The 16,869-nt window shown below is 37.1% G+C and overlaps 1 pseudogene; it reads right to left on the bottom strand.

Moving 5' to 3' along the window:
• The window catches only part of LOC138748040 (NACHT, LRR and PYD domains-containing protein 3-like), a 78,275-nt pseudogene that overhangs the window by 34,351 nt on the left and 27,055 nt on the right, over positions 1–16,869 (bottom strand).

The following is a 16,869-nucleotide window of genomic DNA, read 5'->3' as shown; positions in this document are numbered from 1 at the left end:
ACCTCACTGACAAAAGGCAAAGGAGGAAAAACCCAACACCCAACCCCAACCAACCAATTTTCCCCTGCAACCGCTGCAATCATGTCTGCCTGTCCCGCATCGGACTTGTCAGCTACAAACGAGCCTGCAGCTGACGTGGACTTTTTTTACCCCCTCCATAAATCTTCGTCCGCGAAGCCAAGCCAAAGAAGAAGAATAAAAGACTAGGCGAATTTTTGATGAACTGTGTTCCATGTACTCAAAACCGCTAAAGAGAAACAAAACATAGATTAATTTTATCTTGGATAGAAAGATGACAATGAAGCAGGATTAGGTGATACAAATTTTTCCCGTTGTTTTCAAACAATGACACTATTATTTCGTCTAGACAGAAGCAGTGGTAATTTCAGCCAAGGCAGGGGAGAATGCTTGTATTGCTTAATGTGTGCTTTCAGGGGAGCCAACAATATCCCTGACTACTTCATCTGTGAGAAGTGCATCCAGCTGCATTCGTTGAGAAGAGGAGTCATGGAATTTGAGCTGGATATGAATGAACCCCACATCATTCAGGAGGTGGACGGGGTGATAGACAAGGTCCACTTCACACCTAGAATGGAGTTGTAGGGTAGATGGACGACAGTCAAGAGATGAAAATGTTATAAGCAGGAAGTGTATGGCTATTCCCCTTATTAACGTATACCATATTGGACATTTGGAGAGACGATTTTCCAGGGATAAACCGTGGCAATGAAGTATCTGGAACAGAGTATGATGCTGTGGCTAACAAGAGAAGGGAAGAGAAGAGGAGAGCAGTAGTGATAAGGGATTTCATAGTTGGTTGCGAGATGGCAGGACTGGACCTGAATGTTCTGGGATTCCGTTGACTTATATGCAATAGAACATGGGAATTGATGAAAGATGGAGTGCTCGTCAGGGAAGATATCATAGCTGTATTCAGGCTGGAAAGACCAGTAGGGTCATCTAATTAGGTTATAGGAGTGGAGCTGAGAAATTAGCACGGATTTCCATACACATTTCACACTTAATGACCGCTCAATACAGAAAGAAATTTGTAGGAACAAATTTTTAGAGAGATAGCAGACAGCTTCAGGAAACATAATTCTAGGGATATTAATTTTCGACAGAGAGGCTGTTAATCCCATACTACAAAATGACTGGATGGTTTGGAGTTTGTCAAATATGTTCAGGAAACTCTTGTAAATCAATATGTATAGATCACAACCTGGGCTAGTGCATAGGTGGATATAAGATAACAAGACACGACAGTGGACAGAAGTAGTGTGTAGGGGAAAATATTAAGTCCAATGATCAAAATGCTATTAGTTTCGTTAATCATAGAGAGGGATTAGTCCAGGGATTGGATTGAGATTCTGAATTGGAGAAAGCCCAGTTCTCAGAACATGAAAAAGGATAGAAATTGTGTGAATTTTGGATAATTTATTTTCTAGCAAGAATGAGGGAGTTATGTGGTATACCTTTAAGGAGAAATTTTGAGAGAGTACAGAGTTCGTATGTTCCTGTTAGGATTAAAGGAAAGCTCGGCAGACATCGGGAATTTCGGTTTTCGAGGAATATCGAGGATCTGGTTTAGAAGAAGGGAAAGGTGTAGGCAACATGGAAGACGCCCAGAAAGGAATCAAGACCATTAGCCAAAAAATGTGAAGGAATTTCCTAAGGGTTATCAAGGGTAATTGATCGCTTTGAAGATTAGTGCGGTCGGCTTTGTATGGAACTAGGAGAGATGGGGGAAATGATGAATTGATTTTTTCATCAGTATTATCTCAGGACAAGGGAGTTAAAAGTGATCAATAAGTAAGGAAAAAAAGGCAGAAAGGTCATTTTACCTATACAGATTAAGGTGTTTTCTCAATTAAACCAAATGATGGAGGAGAAATCCCCAGGGCCTGACAAGGCTTTCTCTCACTTCTTGAGGGAGGCTAGTGTAAAAATAAGTGGGGCGCTGGCAGAAATATTTGCAATGTCCTTAGCCACGGTTGTGGTTGATTGGAGGTTGTCCCATGCCCTTCCCTTGTTTAGAAACAGGCTCCAGACGTAACCATTCAAATTATATGTCGGAGAGCCTGAATTGGTGCTGGGACCATTGTTGTTTGTCATCTTTATCAATGATCTGGATGACGACGTGGTGATTTGGATCAGCACGTTTGCAGATGACACTAAGATTGAGGCGTTGTGAACAGCGAAGAATCTTTTCAAAGTTTGCCGAGTTATCTGGGCCATATGTAATAATGGGATGAAAAATGGCAGGTAGAATTTAATGTGAACTGTGAGATGCTGCCTTTTTTAATGTCAAACCAAGTAATGACATACATGGAAAAACGTATGGCACTGTGGAATGCGGTGGAGCAGAGCTATCTGGAAATACAAATACAGCTACATAACTCACTTTAATTAGTGTCACAGGTAGCTCGGTTTGCAAATGGAGCTTTTGCAGATTGACTTTCATAAATGAATGTATTGAGTATATGAGTAGGGATGATATGTTAAATTTAGATATATTATTGGAGAATTGAATACAGTGTTGGTCGCCAAACTACAGGAAAGACAGGAAGTGTGCAGGGATGATTTAAAAGGTTTTTTTCACAGACTTCAGGAGCTGAGTTACAGGGAAAGGTTAGGACTTAGTTCCTGGAGCGTAGAAGAATGAGGAATGATTTGATAGTGTCTTTACAATTATGAGGGGGTAGCCAGAATAAATATAGATAGTCTTTCTCGACAGAGTGTGGGTGAAATACAAACTACATGACATGGGTTAAGGGTGAAAGGGGAAAAGTTTAAGAAGAACATGAGGGAAATCCCCTTCACATAAAGAGAGGTGGATTGTGAATCTAGCTGTCAGCCGAATAGGGGTATGTGGGCTCAACTTCAACATTTAAGAAGCATTTGGAAAGGTGCATAGATGGGAAAGGTATGGAAGGATATGGCCCGAGAATACTTAACTGTCTGGGAAATCAAGAGGGATCTTTGAGTCCATAGATATATCAAAGTTGTTTCGCAGGTTAATAATATGTTTAAGAAAGCCTGTAATACGATGTGATACATTAGATGGGGTATTGAGTTCAGTATTTTTGAGTTGATGGCACAACTAATAATCTTGTATTCCATTCCGTTAACATCATTGTGGTAAGAAAATAGAAGCAATGAAGAAGTTAGAAAAAAGATTTACCAGCATGTTTGCGTGGTTTGAAAATATGGTTATTGAGGCAAGGTTAGAAAATTGGGCATTTCCTCTTTGGAGCGTAAAGATGATGCAATGGCGGTTTACAGATCATGAGAAGCATAGATAAGCACAGATAATGCAGGCAGCCAGCACCTTTTTCTCAGGTAGGAAGCATCAATCTCCAGAGACAAGGTGAGCAGAGATAGGTGTTTTCTCTTTGGAGTGAAGAAGTAGTATGATAGATTTCATAGAGGTCTGCCAGAGAGTAAGATGCATAGATATGGTGGACAGATCGTGCCTTTTTCCCAGGGCAATAAGAGCGGAAGGGCCTTTATGTGCTGTAATGTTCTGTCTTATTTACTACATTTGGGAATGCCGTTGGAGTGAGAGAAGATGCAACATCATTATTTTCCCAGCTTTGAACATTATATTGTGTACTGAATGCAGGAAAAATTTGTGCGAAATCCCAACTGAACCCAAGACAAAGAGAGCAAGATGTCATCCAAAAAACGTGTTATTGAATACCGGATACTTAATTCAGAAACCCGTACAATGATGAAATGTTCAGAAATGAACACTGGAAATGTGCATTCTCAGCTTAATTCTGCAACAATCTCCGTGCCGTTATATTTTCGCTTTGCCTTTTGATTTCTATTTGATCGATCAGCTGAGGGATATTGAATTATTTTAAAATGTGCAGTCTGTTGTCCTGAATGATACAAATTTCAGTCTCTGTGAACTGTCAGTAGAATGGATTCCATGCCCACATTTCTCAGAAATCCAACCAGTTTAACGATTTTCTGTCTTTGCAGCTGTTAGTATAATTGATGAAAAACAACAGTTAACACTTTGTGTTACATTGAGGAGCAGCAAAATCCACAGAATTTTTTAAATATCTGAAGCAGACTTTGGTCCTGAAATGTGAACTGTCCCACATTATGTCTAACATTCCTCCTTTGAATACTTTATAACTCCAAATCATCAATTATCTTTTTTTCTTTAACATCACCTCAAAATCTGGAAACGCAATTAAATGTTAAACAAAATCTGACCTCCTCCCGTTTGAAACATGGCTGAGGAAACAATGATATTGCATCTTCTCTCACTCTATCTGCATCCTCAATTAAATTGAACAGAACATAGGGCATTCGGGCCTTGGTATTGTGCCAATCTAAATATTCGTCCAGAAAATATATTGCTACGTTGGAATCCTCTATTTTCCTTTCATCTAACTGCCTCTAAGATACTCTTAAATTCCCCTATTGTTGTAGCATCCACCATCATCCATAGTGAGGCATTCTAGATACCCTTCACTCTGTGTAATTACGTTCTCACAAAATTCACTGTCTGTGTTTCAACTGTACTCAGCGTGGTGGTTCTCCACTCTTCTCAGAACATTATATGATGTGTGCTGAACATTGGATAAATTGTGTGAAATTTCAGATGAAGCACGTATAAAAGCAGTGGTTTTCAAACTTTTCCTCTCCAACGCACATACCGAGTTAAGTAATTCTGATGCCATATGATTACCAAGGGTTTATTAAATGAAATGCGTGGGGGGTAAACGGTTGAGAACATCTGCCCGAGACACAATTGGTATTTAACGAAGTCAATTAGATACTGTTACGAGTCCAGAGGACCCCAAACCCAGCAGCAACAAATTTGCACTAATCAAAAGGGTTACGTAAACAAACGTTGCTTTTAATTATCTCTGAACATGCAAACAAAATCAAACTTTACCTTATCTACATTGACTCACTAAACATACTTAACCTCTCTCTAATTCTAAGCGCACGTGTGTGTAATGTGTACATAAGTTTAGAATAGTTCTTTGGTTCATAGTTCAATCTCACTGGTTCCAGGAAATTATTGTACTGGGCCCAGAAGTTGGCATTGATAAAGTTCAACAGCCTAACAGGTTACGACTCAGGAGGGTTCTTGTTGGTTTTAAGAGAGTTTTTGTCATTCCAGGACAGCCAATGCAGGGTCTTGCTGACGAAATCTGCCCACTTTCAGGGTCCTCCTGATGATTACTTCTTTCTTTCAGGTCACCACAGAGTTCCTTTCTGTTTCCCATATTCCAATTGAAACAACCAGTCTTCTCCTTCGACCAGGCCGTCTTCCAAAGCTTGCAACATTGAACTGATGTCTCTGTCTCTCCTCTCTCTCACTCCCTCCCACTCTGAGAGCAAATCTGTTCCCCTTCTCCCTGCAAAGATCACATCCCCTTCCAGACAGCAAAATGTTTTTCCAGACAAAGCAGCCAGGGTTGTCTTTTGCAAACAACAGTCCATCATCAATCTGTGAGCACTCTGCAAAACGCCTGCAAAAAAGTCTGTGTTTTAAAGTGTTTGTGTAACCTGCTCTAACAAACCTTTCCCTGGTTTTCTCCCAAACACCTCTATATACTTTGTCAGAGTATTTTAAAATAGTTGTTTTCTAACTTTTTTATTTCCACTCACATCCCCGCTTAAGTAATCCCTTCCAAATCCCCATGGCATAGGGATAGTTAAATTGGCATGTAAAGGTAAGGTAAATCTTCCATTATCATCAAGTTATATTACATTTAGAATGTAACATACATGAAACTGTTTAAATTTTGTTTAATGTCATGCAGACAGAGGGTCGCCTCTTTTTCCAGCTCCCCTCATAGAAACTGACAGCGCACAGTGTTCCAAGCCAGTTTCCCCTCCAAGTAATAACCTGCTCAGCTTCCGAGACTAGAAACACTCACGTGCTTAAAGGCTGTACGTCAGTGGAAAATTTTAAAAAAATCAATAACCACTCATTTAAAATATGCAATTGACAACTGGCCTATTAATTAAGAAGCGAAGCCCATATGATATTCAAATGTTTAACACAAAATTCACATTCTCAGCTTAATTCCACAACTATATTCTTTGTCTGTGTGGGTTTTCGTCTTTTCCATCTGATCAGTCAGCTGAGAGATGTTGAATTGTTTCGGAAGGTGCTTCTTGTTATCTTGCATAATATAATTTTCAGTGCCTTGTTGAAGCAGCTGCCTGTCATAAGAATGGAATCCAAAACTACATTCCTCCCAAGAGGAATCACTCTTTTTGGATCAAATTACATTCCAGCGTTTTAATGATTTTTTGGTCATTTTCAATAAAATGGATTTAAAACGCATTGTGTTACATGGATAAACAACAAAATCCAGAGGGAAATTTTAAAAAAAAAAAAATATATATATATATATATATATATATATCTGGAGCAGACTCTGAACCTGAAACGTGATCTGTTCCAGGTGATGTCCAAATTTCTCAGAATTCCAACATCAGCAGTTCCTTGTTCTTTCAATTTTCCAATTCCTTTGAAGCTATTTATTACTTCACAATCTGGAAACACAATTAAATGTAAAATAACACATTTGAAACGTGTCTGAGAAAACAATGATATTGCATTTCTCTCACTCTGAATGCATGCTCAAATGTAGAAAATATGCCCTCGCTGATATGCCGGCATATATCTACATGCCTGCAAAGAGTCTCGTAAATGCCCTTGATGCTTTATTTGCCTTTTGCTTAAGGTGGTATGTGGGTGGAAAGTGAAGGTTGAGAATCACTGGTCCAGACTAATTGTTACTGAAATATATTGCTTGAGAAAAATTGTCATTGGCTCATTTCCTTTACAGTTATGAAACCATGCACTATGAGTCAATGAGGGACGATTAAAACAGGGGTTTTCAATTTTTTTCTTTTCTCCCACATACCACTTAAGCAATCCCTTACTAATCACATAGGAAGTACTTAAAGAGGTACTTGAGTGGAAAGAAAAATGTTGAAAACCACAGCTTTAAACAGTGGTTTTCAAACTTCTCCTCTCCACTCACATACCACTTTAAGTTATTCCTGTGCTATAGTTGTTCTGTGATTAATAAGGAAATACTTAAGGCAGTATGTCACTGGTAAAAAATAAAGCTGTGGACAACTTCTCTGGAACCAATTTTTATTTTAGGTTTTTTTCCTAAATTGCGAAACAATTACCTCATTTCCAGCCACATAATAACTCAGTAAGGTAGGATTCAGAAAAGGACACGCGAATTGCACCTTAATTCGACAACAATACGCTGTGGAAAATATATTTTTGTTATTTCCATCTGCTCCATCGTCCGAGGGATGTTAAGTTATTTCATAAAGTGCTGTTGATAATCCCGTGTGATTCAAATTCAAGTTCCTCGTTCAATATGTTAGAATGGTTCTGGTGAACCACATTTATGAGACTGGGAAGCGGCCTTTTCGCTCAAATTACATTGAACCGGTTTTACAATTTTCTTTTTCTCCTTTCCACTGTCAATAACATTGATTTAAAAGTGCAGTTAACGCTCTGTGTTACATGGAACAGCACCACAATCTATGGGGAAATTAAAAACAAAATCAGAAATGATCCCCATCCCCACCTCCACCCTGGACCTTAAACACTAACGTTCCAGATTCTGTCCAACTTGCAGAGAGTTTCCGCTCACGACCATCCCGGCAATCCATATCTGCAATTAACCTTTTCACTCTCGGCATATCACCCTGTAATTTTCCTTGGTATAATACCGCACAGTCCTCCTTGTATTGTGAATCCGAACAGTATGTTTTTGACCACACCTAGCATTTTATGCTGGTGCTCTCCAAACCTTGGGACTTTTCGGGTGTCATAACAGCAGTGAGAGATGCTTTCAGCGCGAATTTAGTATAAACCACCCTGAATTGTAATGGGAATGACATGTGTTTTTCATTGATCCGCTTCGCCACATTATTTTGAAACTGAAGGCAGCACGTTCACATTTACTTACTCGCTTCCCCAAGGAGTTAAAGAGACAAGGTCCGTAATAGTAGAGGCGACTGTCACAAGGAGTTTCGGATTGGATTTCCCTGGAGATCTTCCATGCTGTTATTTGTTATTCGTGTCCAAACAACTGTCCGATGACCGCTTAATTCAGTGTGTCCGAGGAATAAACGCTCACTTCCTTGTTCTTGGTAGTGTTGTTTGACGCCACGTGTGTGATTGGCCCTCTGGGTGCAGGTGGAGATAAAATGTCCCTCAACTGATCCGATGGAGTGAGATTCCTTTTTTTTTTTATCTTTACTCAAACAATTCGCCCCCAATTCGATTGAGAAAATAATGAGTCAAGCAAGCTTCAAACTTCAGAAGTGATTTGAATAATGAAATGTGAGGTCAATCTAATGTTTAAGTTATATAATAATTTCGTATCGAAATTTTATGCTCCTCTTCTAAAATTCCTACTGATCCATTTCCTTTACATGTCATTCCCGTCTTCATACTGTCTACCTAACGAACTTAATATACATGATCAGTCACAAATTGTACATTCACAAGTAATCTGCTCCTTTCAGATTTGTGCTGACCACCCTCAAATTGCTGGATGTCGAATACCTGTATGGTCTGGTCTGTGACATTGTTACTCATTCACTGGCTAGACAGTATGTTCCAGCAATTAAGTCTTATTCTTCAACCCATTGGACAACTTCGGTAGAATCGTTCCATAGCTCCTTATTTTAAAAACAAATCATAGTTAATTATTTTTCTCCAGACAATAAATAATTATATTAAATAATATAACCAAAGCAAAAATTATAAATTCTGCAGTCAAGAAACACAACACAAGCATATTGCATAATAAAGTCGTGTTCCATTGAACACTACATCCCTGAAAACAGGCCATTCGGCCTTTCTAGTACGTGGTGAAAACTTCATACCCCTAGTCACATTGACCTGAACAAATTCCATAACCCTCCAGATCTATCCTACCCATGTAAATCTCGAGTTGTTTTTTTTACGAGCCAAAAGGACCCCAAAACTAAGCAGCAATAGATATTCATCATGACAAATCGCTTTCTAAATAGAAGTTGTTTTAAATTATTTTTAAACATGAAAACAGAATCAAACTTTAACTTATAACAATTAACTGAACTAACCTAACTTAACCACTAAATTCTCAGCCCACGTGTATGTAAAGTGAGTGTAAATTTAAGAAATTTGTTTGGTTCACAGTCCAATTTCACTTCTCATTCTTCAACGTTCGCTGGCTGCAGGGAATTCTTAAATGTATAAAGTTCACCAGGATTTGGGGCTTGACGGGTTACCACTCAGGAAGGTTCTTGTATGTTTACAGAGAGAGATGTGTTGTTTCAGGATATCCACAAATGAAGTACAACCATTAGTCACCTCAATGACTTACTGATGAATCTAGCCCACTTCAAGGTTCTCCAGATGATCACCTCATTCTTTCAGACTATCACAGAGATTTTTTCTGTTCCACTTATTCCAAGAAAAGGATGAGGCAGATTGCATTCCAGCCATCTGCCACTCTTGAGATACCTTTTCAGTTCCAACAGGCTTCTCCAACCTTGTTACAGATTTATGTGTCACACAGAGTCAAAGGCTCACTTCTATTTCTCTTTCTTTGAGACTCTGAGACCCTACCTGCCAGAAAGCCCATGTCCTTCCCTCTCTTACTTGAAAAACCCCTACCCTTTGCCAGTAGTTAGTCTTCTGGTTCATCTGTGTTTTTTTAGGTAAACAAGAACCCTTCAAGACATCTGAGCAATCTTGTAAAAAGCCTTGCAAAAATGTATCAGTGGGCAGCCTGTCAGCTTTGTGGCTTCAAAGACAATAGTCCATTCATTCATGACCTCAATTCAATTAAAACTCACTTGTGCAATCCATAGGGAATCTGCACTGTTTCTGCAAAGTACTCTGTTTATGAAATGTCCAGTATTTTATAATTAGATCTGTTTAAAGTGTATATGTATCCTATTCTACCTTTTTCAATTTATCTCCAAATATATATATATATATATATATATATATATATATTCAATCACAATTTTTAAAACTTAAGAGTGATCCTGTATTTACGACGTCAGATGGCAACTCTTTGCACATCCCACCAGTATCTGAGTGAAACATTTCCCCATACTGTTCCTCTTAAACATTTCATCTTTCACCCTAAGTCTATGTCCTCTTGTATTTATCCCACCTTGTGTTAGTGAAAAGAGCCTCCGACTGGCATTTGCTTCTCATTATTTTGTAAAACGCTTTCAAGTCTCCCCTCATTTTTCTACATTCTAAGGAAAAGAGTCCTACCCTTATTAATCTTTCCCTGCAACTAAATTCCCTTCACACTATCAGCAGAAAAGAAAAAAAAATGTAAGTTCTTGCCTTAAATTCATCAAAACATCCAGATGACCTGCATTCAAAATCATACCATATTATTAATAGCAAAATAAAAACATCCCAATAATATTATTTATATTAATAATATTATTACTTTTCAAGATTAATAATGCAAGTACCTAAAACCTATACTTGATTAATATAAATAGTTCATATTTTAAATAGACCATGCACGTGAACATTATTCGAATTTTAGCTTTTTTTTCCAACGATTACTTAGTAAACTCAGTGCACAACCCCAGTTCCTCACGGTCTGTTAGTACACTACGTAGACTAGATTACTTGCTCTAGATAAATTAAAAACGAAATAGGTAATTACCATCCACATTATAAAGTAAAGCGAGTATATTCCATTTAATTTTTTACTGACAAACAGCAACAAAATAAGGAAAACAAATATTTTACAAATGCAACGTATATTAGCCATCGAGCGAACAAAACATTACCCCTTCAATTAACAAGAAAACAGCCATATCTCCTCCACTCAAAACAAAGCAAAGCCTTCAGATTTTATTAAACTTCAGGTACCAATTACTGGTGCATATTAGACGAATTTGAGAGACACATTGAAAACATTGAATGCGTCTTCCACCGGATTCAAAATTTCATTGTGACTGTCTTCTAAAGTGACAGCAGATGAGGTGGATATAACAATATGGGTTTGAATCCTTTCTTGTGCAGCTCAAGCATGACTTCTCGCATACTCATAACTTAAAGGCACCAGTGCACCACGATTCTAATTCGTTGCCCTCGGTAATTCCAATTTATTCTCCCACGAGCCTTACAAATAGATGATCCTTTAGCTTCGTAATAAGGAAATGGGATGATGACCGAACGTGAGTGGTGTACCGAAGCTGGCTGTCAAGATCAGGCTTCTTAGAAAAAAAATTCCCTTCCGAATGCCTCTATGAGTATGTTTGAAAGGATATCATTTAGCTGCCTACTCCTCATGCCCTCATTTATAAGCCAAGATCCGAATATTTTGACAACTGCTCCTACTCCCAATCAACCACTTTGGATGCTAACTTGAAGTTGTGAGCAGCAACGTTTATTTTGTTTCCAAATATGTCAAATAAATACCACACTGAGCCTAGAATTGCCAACACGGAAGCATTCTCAACAAAATTCAGTTCCATTTCTACTCATGTGAGCTTGTCAACCCGATTGTCAAATTGTAGCAAATGATTCAAGTTACTTATATTAACCGCCCAATAATAAAAATCTAAAATTAGGAATCGCAAAGCCACCATTCATTTTAGCTTTTGTAAGATGAGGTTTATGTAAACCGGGCCGTTTTCCTTGCCATATATAAGGTTTATATGAATCAGTGAATAGAAAAAAAGATCTGAACCAATTGGTTCAGATATAAATATAATTGATTCGGTAAAATTTTCATTTTAATTGAATTGTTTTCGCCAATAATGGAAATAGATAAATGTGACAATCTAAGAATGAATAATTTAATATATTTAAATAAAACAGAAAAGCATTCCTTATAAGCGAGTTTACAACTTGTAGTAATTATAATACCAAGATAAATAAATTGATTCTTCATAATTTTCAAAGGAAAATTAAATACATTTTTAATGGACTATTTAGAGGAAAAAGTGCACTCTTGTGCTGAATCAGTTTATATACAAATTTATAAAACTGAGATTGCAAGGATAATCTGCTTGTTAAAGAAATATCTTGATTAGATACAAAAAGCAAAAGATTATCTGCATAAAAGGAAACCTTACGTTCAGTGCCCCTCCTCTAAATCGCCGTAAAATCTTGATATCAAATCAAAGAACAACCTTGAAAAGAGCCCCGTTGAAGAATACAAAGTTTTTATTGTTGCAGATTTGTGTGAATTGATGCAATGTGACATAAATAATAATTTAATCAAGGCAAAAAAAAAAAAATTCTATGGTCGCAAATAGATAACCCCACTCCATTGATCAAAAGGTTATCTGCATCACAAGAAATAACATTCAGTGACAGAATGGGCGATAAATATAAAATATTCAATAAAAGATATATGTTAAAATAAGAATAACGATTTTTGTAAAACCTGTTGATTTTCAGAAAGGAGTGATATTAAAATATCATCCCTCTATTTTCCTTTCTTCCACGTGACTGTCTAAGAGTTTGTTTAATGTCGCGAATGTTGCAACCTCTAAGCAATGCATTTCAGGGACCTAATACTCTCTGTGTAGAAAGACATATCCCTGATGTATTCCCTGAACTGTCCTCTCTTTACATTTGTCATATTTCCTCTGGCGTTTACTATTCCTCCCTTTGGTAAATGAGGTGTCAATATCCTCTATGCCTCTCAGTATTAACCTATTAAGTCACCACTCATCCTTCTTGCTAATCTTGTCTCGTAGGACTGACTTTTCAATCCAAGCTGGAGAGAATATATCAGTCAGAACGTTAACTGCAGAGGAAAGGATGTAACAATTAGTGAAACAACGTGCTTCAGATATATTGCTATTTCAACCTAAATGACTGAATAGCCGTATATATCTAGGTTGAAGTATCTTTCTTGCTACCTTGTTCACCCAGCGATGTCAGTCACCTGATGTTTCGTTGTTGACGAGATTACTTTTACAATGTGTAGATACATATATTGCATATATTTTGCGTACAAATGTCATCATTTGTCTCAGACATGAATTGAATCCGATAGATTTTTCCTGTGATGTAAATTGGAGGGAGCATCTGTGTCTGCCTGAAGGACTGCATCAAATTAATATTGCGTGCTTAGCAAACAATAAAACATGCCGATGAAATGTCTTGTGTCTGGCAACCGGCATCACTTGAATATGGGTCATTATTCGAAACACTGACAGGTCTGGTGACATGTGATTTATTAATGTTGTTCATTAGTATGTTTTGAATGTAAGCAAGGAACGCCCAACATATAGCATTTACTCGAAGTCTATTCCTTTGAAAAACCCCTTTGAATTGGGAATACCCAAGCAGAATTAAAATGTTAAAAGGCGTCAGCCTGAGAAGTGAGTTGAAGACATAAGTGTGATATTTTTGTACATTTTACTTTTCATTTGCATCAATACATGTACAGTATTCATCCATATCGTAAGTAAAATTAAAATGATGATGGAAAGAATACATAATTTCATATTTCTCCTCCCCAACCCCCCCACCCCCTCCCCAAAAATAGTTGGAAAGATTGAAGAAAAGAAATAAAATCCTGGCTGATAATCATATAACCTTATGAACCAGGAATTGACGAAGGTCAGATGTAGCGCGAATAGTCGACACAGTAGATGAAGTCATAACAATAAAATCCATATACGTTTTCCAAATGTTATCAATTTTTTCAGGTTCATTCTGTAAATTATATGTTATTTTCTGTAATGATATATAATTTAGTAGTTCTCTTTGCTATTTATTCAACACTACATTATTGTCTAATATCCACGTGACAGCTATACATTTCTTTATTATTGCTAATGCTACACAAAAAAAATTATTCTGTAAAGTATTGAATTTCTATCAAAAAATATCTCCTCATTAAAAAAAAATTGGGATCTTTCAAAACGTGCATCTTCATAACTTGTCACAATAAAATACTTATATCTTTCCAAAATTTTCCTACTTTTTAAAATTGCCAGTACATGGAGAAAATTTTCTACTTCTTTATTACATCTAAACATTTATCAGAACAATTTGAATTATTCTATGCAATTTATATGGAGTATAATATAATTAATGTAAAGAATTAAATTCCACCATTTCGTATCTAACATTAATTGTATGTTACACTTTCCTGAAATAATTTTGTTCATATTTCTTCTTGAATATGTATAATTAAATCCCCTTCTCATCTCAATTTAGATTTAAATAGACCCTTTATGCAGTCTCTTGCAATTCTATATTCATAGTAGTCATAAATCTTTTGATAAATGGATCCGTTATTAAATATTATTTAATATTCACGTTGATTAAATATTGAAATAGTCTAAAATTCGTCCCTAACTTTCTTTTTAAATATAATTTAAGTTGATAATAAGAAATAAAAGTATTATATGATCAGTACCCTGTTCCTGCCTTCTTAAATTTATTACTTATCTTTTAATTGGCCAAAAGTCTAGAAAAAACTTTAAAAACTATCATTTACTCATTGAAATTCGCAATTATAACACATTTCAAAATATACATTATTAACCGGAAAAGAAATCAAAAGATTTTTATTTAATACATTCCATACAACTGATAATTCTTCATTCCTCTTTCTACATGTATTCTATTCCACGCTTTAAATATATGTTTCAAACTTGGTGTATCAATTTGCCCTCTCAACAGCCTTTCATGCTATTTATACAAAATATGCTCACATTTATTTTTTCCCTTTTTTACTAATATCAATTTGTGTTCACGCTATCTTTTCACCAGTCTGATAACAGGACGACAATTTCTAATTCAGCTGCTTTACCCCGACTATATTTACATGTTTGTTTTTTTCAAAACATCCCAGACATGTTTTCTCAGCAAATAAACCGTCCTGGACTTTTATTTAAAACTTGTAAAAATATTGTTGGTAAAAAATTTGATAATTATTGTAATAGGTATTGTATTTGAGTACAATATGCAGAGAAGTTTCATTAGATTCATAGCAAGGATGGAAAGTTGGATAGACCAGGCTTATAACCTCTGGAATTTAGAAGATTGAAGGGGAATCTTAAGGGTTTAGACAGACTAGATTTATATAGCTTGTTTCGATTGCTGGGAAAATCCAGAACCAGGAGTCACAGCTTAGGGATCAGGGAAGTCTTTTAGGACTGAGATAAGGAAATATTCTTCTTTCAGAGGCGTTGGATCTGTGGAATCCTTTGCCAGAGGATGTCGTTGAGGCCGGTTCCTTGTCAATATTTTGCCCTTGTGGCTAAGGGGATCAGGGGGTAATGGGAGAAGGCAGGAATTGGGTACTGCTCAGCCTTGATCATATTGAATGGTGGTGTAGGGTTCAAGGGCCAAATGGCATAATCCTGCACCTATTTATCTATGTTTCAAAGTTTCACATTATTTATCCTTCCTATTAAAGAAATTGGCAAATCCTTCCATGTTATAAAATCTTCTTGAATTTTCTTCAATGAAGGTATGTAATTTAATTTAAATAAATTATTTATATTCTTATCGTTATTATTTCCTAGACATTTGACCGTCTCCCTCTGCCATTTATATTTTGTCATTTTCTTTCATTTAGTATACAGAGCCGTTGTCATACCCACACTCCTGTTCGGCTCCGAATCATGGGTCATCTACCGGCACCACCTACGGCTCCTAGAACGCTTCCACCAGCGTTGTCTCCGCTCCATCCTCAACATCCATTGGAGTGCTTACACCCCTATCGTTGAAGTACTCGAGATGGCAGAGGTCGACAGCATCGAGTCCACGCTGCTGAAGATCCAGCTGCGCTGGATGGGTCACGTCTCCAGAATGGAGGACCATCGCCTTCCCAAGATCCTGTTATATGGCGAGCTCTCCACTGGCCACCGTGACAGAGGTGCACCAAAGAAAAGGTACAAGGACTGCCTAAAGAAATCTCTTGGTGCCTGCCACAGTGACCACTGCCAGTGGGCTGATAACACCTCAAACCGTGCATCTTGGCGCCTCACAGTTTGGCGGGCAGCAACCTCCTTTGAAGAAGACCGCAGAGCCCACCTCACTGACAAAAGGCAAAGGAGGAAAAACCCAACACCCAACCCCAACCAACCAATTTTCCCTTGCAACCGCTGCAATCGTGTCTGCCTGTCCCGCATCGGACTTGTCAGCCACAAACGAGCCTGCAGCTGACGTGGACTTTTTACCCCCTCCATAAATCTTCGTCCGCGAAGCCAAGCCAAAGAGAAGAAGAGAAGAGAGAGTGTCATCTCTCTCAGTCATTTTCATTACCTCACTTTTATCAATATTTACATGATAACTTGATTTTTGTTTGTTAAATATAGCACAAATTTTAAAAAATACCATCAATAGCTTTGGTTTATTAGCAGAAAATGAGTTTTATAGATTAGAATGGGATTATTTATTTCAAGAATTGAATATTTTGGAATTCCAATACATTTTATAAATTGAATCGCTACATTATATAATTTCCCAAAGGATAGAGTAATTATAAACAGGCAAATATCATTTTTTTCCATTGGAAAGATATTCTCGACAAGGTTGTGCACTATCACATTTTTGATTTGTGTTGGCCATTGAATATGGGTTAATATCAAGTTATAAGGTAAGTACGAGTTTGTTTGAAATGATATCCAATTGCTGAGGCAACACCGCTTCCAGTTAAAACCACGCACTTGCCACATTGCAGCGTTTCTCAATTAAATTACGGAACAAAGCACAAAATATCGCGGTCGGGGATTAGACCAGCTGACGTCATTAATTTATGCACATTATTCAAATGTATTTTGAACTTAATTGAAACAGAAATGTCCCGTCGGAGATCTGTAATATGCGGCTTTTAAACTCCATTT

Source organism: Narcine bancroftii, chromosome 13, assembly GCF_036971445.1.
Source record: "Narcine bancroftii isolate sNarBan1 chromosome 13, sNarBan1.hap1, whole genome shotgun sequence".
NCBI lineage: Eukaryota > Metazoa > Chordata > Chondrichthyes > Torpediniformes > Narcinidae > Narcine > Narcine bancroftii.
Note: the sequence above shows the minus strand (reverse complement) of the source record. Positions and strands in the feature narration are given on the sequence as shown.